Source organism: Poeciliopsis prolifica, unplaced genomic scaffold (genome assembly GCF_027474105.1).
Source record: "Poeciliopsis prolifica strain line A6 unplaced genomic scaffold, Auburn_PproV2 SCAFFOLD040, whole genome shotgun sequence".
Lineage (NCBI taxonomy): Eukaryota > Metazoa > Chordata > Actinopteri > Cyprinodontiformes > Poeciliidae > Poeciliopsis > Poeciliopsis prolifica.
This window is the reverse complement of record NW_026562415.1, coordinates 4,322,399-4,333,244: the sequence shown is the minus strand read 5'-3', so window position 1 is coordinate 4,333,244 and position 10,846 is coordinate 4,322,399.

Sequence of the window (10,846 nt, the reverse complement as noted above, 5' to 3'; positions counted from 1 at the left end):
ATACTTTATTCTTCTGCATACAGCTGTATGCTCTATTCTAATGCGATCAAATGACCACAGATTCAATATGTTTGTGTGTGAGCAGCAACTTAGATCTGCGGTAAATGAGTCAGACTATTTCTTTTGGTTCAAGCCTTTAATTTATGTTTAATGCTAGTGAAGAAACAACATTCGACCCAGAGTACTCAACATGCAAAATCACAAACCTTGTTTTCAAACCAACGCTAGTTTGGTTTTCATTCATTGTCTTCGCGTTCTCTTGATGAAGACGTCTTTAAAATGCTTTCCCAGGTGATTTTATGGACACACAAACATTGCTATGAAATATTAGACTTCATTAACCTCACGTAAAACCAGCGAGTCTTTTGACTTCACTTACGCAGACAAAGTCAGAGAGGACTTTGTTACATCAACATACTTTTTAAAACTTTTTTCTACCCTTCTTTTCTGTCTCCGACCACTTTGACTCTTTACTTGCCTTTACGTTTTGGTGCCCCATCCCTATTATCCTCTAAAAAAAGATGAAAGGATAAGCGAAAACTGTTTGTACACAAACAGCACAGATGCAGCACTTTATACCATTAAAATTGACTTCTTTTTTTTTTCCTACTGCAAACTTAAATTGCGATTCTTCAAAGTCTCGCAAGCCCTTTTCCCATAAGCTCCATCAGTGTACAGCACTTACTCAGACACACTCGGATGGTAATTGATCACTTTAAACACAACGAACATTAATCTCTCTTGAGTTTTGGGGAATATCATCATCCTCTCTTCTGCAGTCTTTGTTTCTCTGTTGTCGTTTTGAAGTGCTAAATCTAAATCTCACTCCGTCTTCATCTTTCAGTCTCAGACCGCTCCACTCCTACCAGAGATTTATATGTTTCTCTATTATTTCTGGTTCTAATATTTATTTTCTTCCTCTCACTCCCTCCTCTCCCCTCCTCCTCCAAAGCCAAAACGAAAAGACACAATGGAGATAAAATGAAGAACCGGAATCTGCAGTGCTTTGCTTTTTGTATTTAGTCACTTTATTACCAAAAAAGTTGTATTTTGTGGAGATTATACGCATTTCGCTAAAACAAACTTGTGCTAGAAAGATAGCGCTTCTTTTACAAATGAAAATCTGCAATACTTTTGCAACAACTGTCAAAGGAATTACAGCTGTAAGCGTGTCTCTACCACATTTCTGTGTCTAGAGAATATTCAAGACACATTTTGTATTTCTTTATTTTTTATTTTTACAAAGTACACCTCGCTCAGCCCAACTTCATTGATACTGGAATAAAATCATGATTTTCTCAAATACATTTAGATCTTTCTTCCCAGATTATCCACCCGTGAAGCTTTACTCGTCATCCACAAAACAGCTTTCCTGCTAAAAAAAAAAAAGATCCCACATCATCCTACTGCCACCACCATGTTTCATTATGGGGTGGAAGTTTGGGAGAGATCTCATCCGGCAAGTTTTCTTCAACCACGTATGTTGCATAGCAAATGAAATTTGTTTTGTTGTTTCTTGTGTGCAGACTGACTTTATTAACCGGTTTCATTTGGAGATGTTGACGTGTAAATAATTTTGAAAACCGTGGAACATTTTCTTCGACTTCACAATCATGGACTTGCGTAATAAGAAACAGTTAGTGGAAAAGGTAGCAGGTCATAGGGGCAACGTAACGCCTGTGCAGTTCTGAATGCTGGCTGAAAACTGGTGCGGGGGACAGGGAGCGCATGCTTGTATGTGTTGGATCGTTCCCGTCTCAAATAATAAACCCGCTTTTCAGCGGAAATTTTTTTTTTCTCCGGATGTTACGGCGGATTAAGAAAAAATAAAAAACATGTCCTGACAAAGAAGTGCGCAGCCTTGAGGAGTCCTGAGGAATGAAGCAGACAAAGAGACAAAGAGACATCAGCAACGTCTCCCTGTGGCTTAATGTGGAGACATGAAAGGCAAAGAAATTCACCGTGGTTTTGTTACATGTTCCCCTCACTGCAAAAACCATAAATTGTTTTCCTTTCAGCAAACAATTTCAAAGAAATAGCTTGCCAATTGCCTAACTATACTTGCGGTGGGTGCATGTCTTAAAGCAGTGGTTTCAAAAACTCAATTCTCACTATGGGGGTATGAGTCATTTGAAAGCTCGCTTCAAGTTACGGCTTTTGAATTATGAAAGATTGATGTCATAAACGTCTTGAAACAACAATGATCATGCTTTAATTATACAGTGTTTGAGGACTTGCAGCAGCTCGGCGTTAGTTTCGAATGTGTTCATTGTCGGTTTGCAGCGTGACCGCAACCAGCCCCCCATCGCATGTTCTTCATCTTCTTTTGTAATTTCTTTTATTTTATTTATTTGTATAGCACATTTCAGCAGCAAGGCATGCGGAAGCTGTGTTGCTGTCTTTCTTTTGACTATTTCTTTAGCAATAACTCTTGAATCACAGGAACCCTGCAGTGCCCAACAACTTGGCAAAATGTCTGTAAACATGAATTTCACATCACATTCTGAAATAGATAAAGAACTGGACTTTAACTGGGCCATTGTGACATTAATGTGCTTTGATCTAAACCATCCCATTGTAGACCTGGCTGTGCGTTTAGTGGTCAGTGCAAGAAAGAGAAATTATTTTGTTTTAGTTTATAAGTTCGGACAGCATATTCAGCTGTTCAGTTTTTCTTTGAGTTAAAAACAAATAAAAACAAACCAAATTTTGGAGTTCTTTAGAGTACATTTAGTTTCTGCTTTCATGCAGATTGCATTTCGGGTAGTTGGTCAATCTAGGCGCTGAAATTATTTTGCACTATATTTTTTATTTCTTATAAATCAAGAGGAAAACTCTTAAAATCTCAGATCTGTACAGGAGTGAAAGTTTCTGCCTTTAAAATCAAACTACCACAGAAGCTTCATACCTGTTCTCCCTTTGGGATGTGCAATGTAAGGTCACAAAGGCAATTCGTCCAACGCCGGAAACTCTTCCTACCAGAAAAACATCGCTTTTTCTGGCGATGTTCGATGTTTACAGGGCCAAAAGAAAAACACAAAAATGTATGACTGTAAAAGTCTTTTGCCCTAAAAGTTTGGCTGCTTCCGCAGGTTCCAAGAGCCTATATTGACAATCATGCAACGATATGAGAGAAAAACGTGAACTAGTCTGCCACAACATAAATGCCTCCTTCCTCACTATAAGCATGTTTCGTTCTTTCAATCTGTGTTTCAGAACCAATGAGGAAAACCAGCAGCACCACATGAATTGTGCTTTAGATTTTTTTTTTTATTTCTTTTTTTATACCACCCACAGCCAGTGATATAAAATGACAGTGGTCAAAATGTTTGTAAATGTAAAATTTTTTTATTTATTGCATTTTTATCAAGTTTCTCAAGAAAGCTCAGATCTCGTTCTCCTTTTTAATTTTATTTAAATGGGCAAAAATTGCCTGTAACCGTTTCATGTTTCAGGGAATAGACAGCTCACTTTAAATCCCACACTAATTAAATTCAATTTTAGCTCATTACATGCGATTTATATTTCCCTCTTTTTGTTCCATTTTTTTTTTTTTTTTAGCTTTTTCAAATTTACCGTGTTGGTTTGTGCTGCTTTTACAGTACTTTTCAAAAGAAAGGCTGTGACTTAAAAGGAGCAGTTGTCCAGCAAAATATGTTTCTTTTATCTTCAACAATACAAGCTCCACATTGTCTGAGACGTTAAAATTAACTTTTCTAATGCCAAGTTTCATTCCAGAACAGCTTTTTTTTTTCTTTTTTCTTTTTTTTTGGTGCAAGTGTGGTTGGGCTAATCGTTCTCTTGATGTGGACAGCTGAAAGGCATTTTGACAATTCCAGGCAATTTATTTAATTTACATGGTTTGTTTTTGTCTAGACAAGAAAAAAAAAACACACATGAGAAATATGACTTGGTAGATTAAATTCAGAATTTCAGATTTTCTCTGTTGCAGTGCATTTGGGTGAATGCAGATATGTTATAAGTACGTTTATGTCTTATCTGATCTCAATTTTTCCAATTAACATCATTTGCATTCACTGTGCAACCTTTCACCAATCCCACATCCAGCACACACACACACACACACCCACACACACGCACACACGCACACACACACGGGTGTTGGTATCAGTTGTTGCCACAACTGTTTAATCGCTGAGGAACTTCCCCATATTTGGACTCTGTCTGAAAGAAAGAATGTTTTTTACTATAACAGATTGTTTCATCTGTCAAAAATGTGGCATTTCAACCACAGTGTATTTTGCCCCCTCTTTTTTGTGTGTGTAAAACGTCTGATCAAAGCTGGGGTGGGTGCACAAAATCTAAGCAAACAGCAGAAGCAGCTGTTGCACCGGCGTGCGTTGAAGTCTATCCATGAGCGTTAAACAATTCACCAAGACGCACTGACAGCAGGAAATTACAATTGACCTAAAAAGTTTCACAAAAACAAAAAACAACGGTTCCAATGTTTCATCCAACAAAATATTTATTGTGAAGTGCAGCAAACTTATAACCGAGTCAATATTTAAGAGTACCTCAATATTTTTTTTATGCGAATTATACAACTATTACAAGTAAAATCAGTCATGTAATATTTTGAAAAATTTTCCTGATTCGAAGTAGAACCACTACTGAACACATTCGCGTCTGTACATGAGAGGCAGTTTATTTGATAGTTTATTGAATATAATTTGAATACCATAAGATGCACACAAATGCAACATCAGGTTAAAAGTTTGTATGTCTCTGCAACACAAGGTAAATACACCATGAGGTGACAGGGATATTAGAATATGTTGGCTACACATCAAAGACATTCCAGTAACAATTTCAGACTATTTTGTCGTGTCAATGTAAAAATCAAAAGAAAAACCTTTAAAGCAGTTTCTGTACATCTGTTTTATCCTCAGGGTTGAGTTAATTGGATCTCACGGAGCTTCTTGCGCTTTTACAATCTCCAGAGCTGTCATTTAAGTTTGACCACACATGACCTCTAATAGGGCTGTGTTGTATGTTTTTTCCACCATGAGGCAATGCTATTTATAGCATTCACTGCAAAAACACAAAACCTTATCAAGTAATTTTGGTCTAGCTTCCAGTGCACTTGAAATAAGACAAAATCAATTTAGAAGTGACTTTTTGGCAAGACATAGGACATTGTTTTGAGTCAATGACGTCTTAAGTTGATGAAAAAGTGCTAGTTTTATTGGCGTATTATTTCACTTATAACATGGGAGGAATTACTTGTTTTAAGTGAAATAATCTGCCAATGGAGCTGGCATTTTTTCCATCAAAATTAAGGACTTGTTGACTTAAAACAAGCTCCTTTTAATTGCTGAAATAATGAAGTTGTTAGCCGTGGCTGGTGTTTTTCTGTTTACATGTAAAATCTGGCCTGGGCAGTCGCCATTGTGATCAACACTTTCCATGAGGCATAGACATATAGCATGACTTATATTTAGGAAGTGGGTTCTTCTCTTTGGTGTAATGAAGAAGTCACAAGGATCCCGTTTATGTGACATTTCTTTCTCTCTTTCTTTATTTTTTTTTTTACAATCTACAAATCTTTTGCAGATGTAAAGAACGAATGGAACAACTTTATATTCAATGTGTAAAACATGTTGCACTGAAGTACATCTCAGTCTGCATCCAGTGAAACCGTAGCAAGCTCTTTCTACTGAGGGCAACAGAAACCCATCAGAGCAAAAAATACCCTCCGTTCTGCAGCCTCACCCTTTGAGTCTTTCCATCCAAACCATCAGCAACCCTCTCATTTAACCCACATCCCGTGTTTTCTTTGCTCCCTTTTCCTCCCTTTTCTGCTTTCACCCAAATTTCTGTATACCAAATAAGACCGCGCAGACAGATCTATGTCTTGACTTTGGCTTCTTCTATCATTTTTTTTCCCCCTGTGTTGGGACAGATGTGATGAAAACCTGTGACTTTTAATGTGTTTGGACAGATGCGTATTTGATCAGTCCTAGACATGTTTATAATATAAACAAAAGAGTGAGCGAAGAAAAGACTTTAAAATTATCTGTGAAATGTCATAAAAAAGTTCAGTAAATCAGCAACAGCATCTAAACAACCTCAATTACTGATTGCCAAATGGAAAATAAATATTCTATCTCATATTGTAGAGGTTTCTTGATAGATCTGTTGTATATGGATGATTGTGGGCATGAAATCCCTCCCTTGGGTCAGAATTACAGAAATCTGATGAAGTTTGGTATTGTATGACCAAAAGGAGGCTCATAATCTGATGCTGATTAGCTCGGAACATTGTTTGGCTTTTACTTGGTTTGGTTGTAATCATGCTCGAATTTCTGGGTGCATATATACACTTTATGACAAAACGTGGAAGATGGGAAGAAAAATTTGGAATGAAAACATTTTGAGTAGTGAGATACTTAGAATTATTATTGGCTTGGACACAATCTGCTCCACACATTTTGTTGTGAAGTAAGCAAATCATTCTGCTTTTTGACAACATAATTACTTCCCCTTGGCCTATGTCTTGATCATTAAAGTTTCTGTGTTGCATTGCAATCATGCTTGTGATCTTTCAAATAAGGAAACCATGACAATCGAGTTCTCTCTGTAGCGCTGCATCATGCAATTAAAACTGTTTTAACATGCATGTAATTTGTTTTTTTTCCCTTTTTGTGTTGCATCCTGGTTTTGGTGGACTTTTTTCTAAAACATTTATGTACATGACTACCAAACTGCTGGTGTTTAGGTGAGAAACAGTCCTGATATCCAACTAAACCAGAGTATTATTTAGAACATCTCAAATAACTACACAGAGACCCAATGAATGACACAAACTGGGGCTCCACATCAACATTTTACACAAATATAGCAAGAACTGAAACGCTACACCATGCAGAAACTCAGTCTGCAATGATGAACATTCACATACTGTATTGTGCAGTGTAAGTAAGAGGAAACCATCATGTGCAGATGTATTCAATGTTGTAAATATTACCATATTTATGTTTATATTTGATGCATCTGATGGTATTTGCTCTGTTTTGGAGCTGGCTTTAATCTCATCAGACAGTGACGAACAATACATTCTGTTCTATTCTAAAATCCGACGTCTTTCATCCTATGGTCCAAAATGCCAGCTTGTCATGAGTGACACAAGTTCTTGATGGGCCTGACAGGAATTGGTGTCTCACAAAATGCGCCTAATTTCTTTACGTTAAGGCGTACACAAAAAGCCTGTGTAAATACGCCAGCATGTGGTAACGCAAAGTACAGTGTGACTTTCCAGTTGGAAGTTCTTTTAAGTGGGATTTTCATAGTTTGCAGTAAACCCGTGGTTTGGTTTTGTTGCCAGTTTTCTCTTGCGTTGCTTTTTCTAATTGTACTGCGAACGCTAATCCAGGAGTCTGTTGGTGTGGATGGTTGCACGAAGGTCACAGCTTTTACATTTCCAACCCACTAGCCCCAAATAAGTTGCGGTTCGAAGGTTGCAAAGGGAGCCGGTAGCCGACACTGGAGCTGCATACCTTCGCCCTGACCTCAACATCTGGTTCTTGCCAAGCTTCACGCGATACATGTGTGAACTTGTTGACTCAGCAAATAAACCTGTTATTAGCTGTGACTGAAGTGAAGGGAATTTGGGATTTTGTGTCAGGGCGTAAAGAATGAACCAAGGCAGGGGGTCAGCTTGCAGCTCGACGTTTCGCCAGTGACTCATGAGAAAGAGAATGTGAAGTCAGTCTGGTCTTAGCTGGATAAAGACAAAGGTAGAGCCACGGATAAAGCTGTTTGCTCAGATTGCTTGAAGTGCCAGCATCCTGCCATTGAAGTTGCACGTTGTAAAGAGTAACAACCTCCGCAGAGACAAGGCGGTCCGTCTTCAGTCGATTTTGTCTCCTCTGTTGTTGCTGTTGCTGTAGGATTTTGAGTAGAAATGGCCGCTTGATGATCAGACGTATTGTATCACCACAGCTCTGTATTCCCTCTTGAGCTCAATATAAGCTTTCTTCCCTGTAATTTTGGTTTTGCTGTGACAGCTACACCCTGAGGACTGAACAGTAAACCCTCCTTTTCCACAGAGAGAGAGAGAAAAAAAGCACAAACACATTAAAAAGCTGTTGATGCAGCATATCGTCTCATAAAATTTAACTGTGCCTTATTGAAGATGAACCACCAACCATGGAAAATTATACTGAGTCTCTGCGGTCTGGTTTTCTGGCAAAGTAGTGAAACAAAGGAAAACACTGGAGTATTTTGAGTCTGGTTCTTTTTCACTGCAAGAGAACTGTAAAGATAAGAAAACTGTTACAAAAATCAGACATAAATGTGAACACAGAAAATGAGGCACAAAACATAAGCAAAAAAGATCTGGGATACGACAAAGTGATCTAAATGCTTCATATTTACCACTTAATTTGCTTTTAGCATTTCATACTGTTCAGTTAAATTACGCCACTATATTACGGTAAGGAAAGTATGACTTAGTCTAAAGTAAAACCTAAACAAAAAATAAATAAATTGAAAAAGGCCAGATTTTGGAATCTGTTGATGTTAGAGCGTCTGTTAAATAATTAAGAATCAATCTTTATAAATTTTTTTCCTCAAAAGAATAACATGTCGTGGTCAGTTTTTTGCATTTTTTGTTGCTATTTGTTCAAAAAACTGCACATCCTCTGCAACAGAAAGCTTCTATAAGTGTATGCCGACTCATCTGAAAATTAAAAAAACAGTTCATCAGACTACTTTTGAGTCCATCCACACAGCAGTTCTGTAAACGCGTACACCCTCGTTAAAATACCAGGTTTTTGTGATGTAAATATATTACACTTTTACAAATGATTTCAATTTGGACATTTATGTCTAAATTGAGCATAGTTGTGTCCTGCATGTTTTAGATGTGGTCTTGTCCCAACACGGCTGATTCTAAATGACTTAATTAGCTCCTCTTCATGTTATCAAGCTCTTCAGGAACTTGCCAATTACCAATTCCTTTCACACCCATGTGCCGACGCAGGGAAGCATCTAAAATATGCAGGACACAAACCCTCGAGGACTAACTTTGGACATTGCCAATGAAGGATTTCCTTCACGTTTGCGTCTTTTAGCCAAAGCTACAGCTAGCAGAAAGGTCACAAAGAATTAAAAGTAACATTTATTTAACAGATCAGCTAAAAGGGATGAGTACAAAAAAACATGTCCAATAGATCACAAAAAAAGATTTACCAGATGTTTTGTGCTTTTGTGTAAAAGTTGAGAAGAACCGAGTCTAACCAAATTAAAACCTTTAACATGGAGCTGCTTATCATGCAACAACGAGAGGGTAGCAGGACTGGCGATAAAACATTGATGGAGATACAAAAGGTTGGTCACTCATCTATCCAAGAGTTAGGATCTAAATTGGTGCATGATCTTCCTTAAAATGCATATGAAAAAAACTTTCTTCTGGTGACCTCTGTGGCACTGGAGACGAGCAGAGGGACAAATACGCCGTGTGATGGAAGATGAATGTCACGTCTTGTGTGTCTAAAAGAAATCCGCAATAGCTAACGACAAATCCGAATCGCTGTTCTTTGAATCGTCTACTTAAGGAACAAAGGGTTGAGCCACTGGTGATCATAGGAAATGAGATTAAGCCTTAAGCCTAAACATCTCAACTGGAGAAGGTAGTGCTATCAGGGATGTGTCTGTTTCCTGGCCGCATGAATCAAAGAGAAAGGAAGCCAGAGGCCCTGGAGGATTCCTCTCTGATTCGATGGAAAGCACACAATCACACTGACAGACTGAAAATGTATGCATATAAGAGGTTGTCCTCGAGCTCTGGTGAACAGATGGATCTAATTGTTTCCATCCTCTCCTCCACGGCGTGCAAAAAGGAGCTCTTTCCTGCTTCTTTCTGTCGAGCTTTCTTTCTTCTATCATCTTCAAGTGATGTCCCGGTTTTACCTGTAAATCGGTTAATGGAATCAAATAAAATTTTATTTGTATAGCGCATTTCAGCAGCAAGGCATTTCAATGTGCTTTACGTCATAACAAACACAAAAACACAAAGTCATGCGACAATCAAAACATTACATGAAGTCAAGCGCCATCATTCAATTCGTAATTGATTATGTTTCAGTTCCAACTCTAAACAGGTGGGTTTTTAGTGAAGATTTACAGGAAGTCAGTGTTTCAGCTGTTTTACAGTTTTCTGGAGGTTTGTTCCAGATTTGTGGTGCATAGACGCTGAATGCTGCTTCTCCTCGTTTGGTTCTGGTTCTGGGGATGCAGAGCAGAGCCAGAACCAGAAGACCTGAGAGATCTGGAAGCTTGATACCACAACAGATCTTGGATGTATTGTGGTGCGAAGCCGTTCAGTGATTTATAAACTACCAGCAGTATTTTAAAGTCTATTCTTTGAGGTAGAGGGAGCCAGTGGAGGGACTCTAGCTTCATGGTTTTAGTGAGAATGCGAGCAGCAGCATTCTGGAACGCTGATGTTAATGCCAAAGTTCTATAGACTGCAGATGTTCAGATGTAGCTCCCTGAATTGTTGATGGCATAACAAACATAAGCTTTTAAGAAAATTGCAGCTGTAAGAAAAAAAGACAACAATTTTGTTCATCTTGAAATGATTTGAGATTGGTGTAATCTTGTCTGAAATCTATTTTAGACTTCAGACAAAATAGCATGAGTGAAGGAGCCTGGATTGTAATCTTTTGTAATGATAAGTACCCTGAATAATCCCAGGCAGGCTTGTGAGTTGCTTGTTTAAGTTTACACTCCAGAATCTCCAAAGGAATCCAAATCCGGACTTTGATTGGACCTTTCGCAATGATCTTAATTTCTTGTTTTTGAGCAAATTGAGAGGTTTACA